Source organism: Echinops telfairi, unplaced genomic scaffold (assembly GCF_000313985.2).
Source record: "Echinops telfairi isolate 266 unplaced genomic scaffold, ASM31398v2 ScPeMD7_443;HRSCAF=831, whole genome shotgun sequence".
NCBI classification, from domain to species: domain Eukaryota; kingdom Metazoa; phylum Chordata; class Mammalia; order Afrosoricida; family Tenrecidae; genus Echinops; species Echinops telfairi.
The window spans coordinates 10,849,346-10,850,283 of NW_022104341.1; positions in this window are offsets into that span (position 1 = coordinate 10,849,346).

Below are 938 nucleotides of genomic sequence, written 5' to 3' on the forward strand. Positions count from 1 at the left end.
GGTAGAATTGGGATCATGATGGGGGGGTGGGGTCAGCAAAGCATTTAGGAACTAGAGTGCCCACAGATGGGCTTTGTGTCTCCACTCTACACTCCCCCTCATTCACAATGATATAGTTTTTGTTTACTGACGCCTGATAAGAATCATGTTTACTATAGAGACACTGTGGGAAGATTTTTAAGGACTAGCCTTTAAGGACTAGTCACTTTATAACCCTTTATTGTTCATGTAGCACATGGGTCACATTCATTAAATACGTGCTCAGTGAGATGAGGAAATGGATTTGACAAGAAATGCCATTCTTTATTAAAAAATTATATAAGAACAAATTAAGTTTGACTACTCAATTTTAATATGTTATACATTAGAATTTGGTATATGTGCAAATATAAAATTGCTTTAGGATATGAATTTTTTAACCTTTTATATTTCAAATATGTATTTTGGGCTACTCTATTTTCTTAAAGCATTTTGTTTATTCTGCACAGAATTCAAGGAGAGGCATCATTGGCATCAGTATTGCCCACAAACAATTGAATTGTGGCATTTGGTGTTGTGTTATGTTTACCTGGCAGGTGGATTGTTGAAGCTAATGTAGTATTATGTTCTTACAGCTGTTCTTGTCAATCTGAACAGCTGGTTTTGTAAACATTTCTTGCAACACAATTTTCACAGGCTGATTCACTCTCAAGAGTGTAAGTGGCACTCAGAAAGTGCTTAGCATAAATTTACCAGCTGAAAAATAAGGTAAAATTTTAACATAATCTGAATCTAAACACATGGAAAATATTTAGTTTGAATTTTCTTAGCCTCATCATGATCTTCATGGTTGAAAGCAATGTCTCTACTCCTCTCTGCCTCATCCAACTTCATGTGATTTTCTTTTCTGAATCTTTTCTTTTTTCATAAGTACATTATTCATATTGGATCCCTATTTC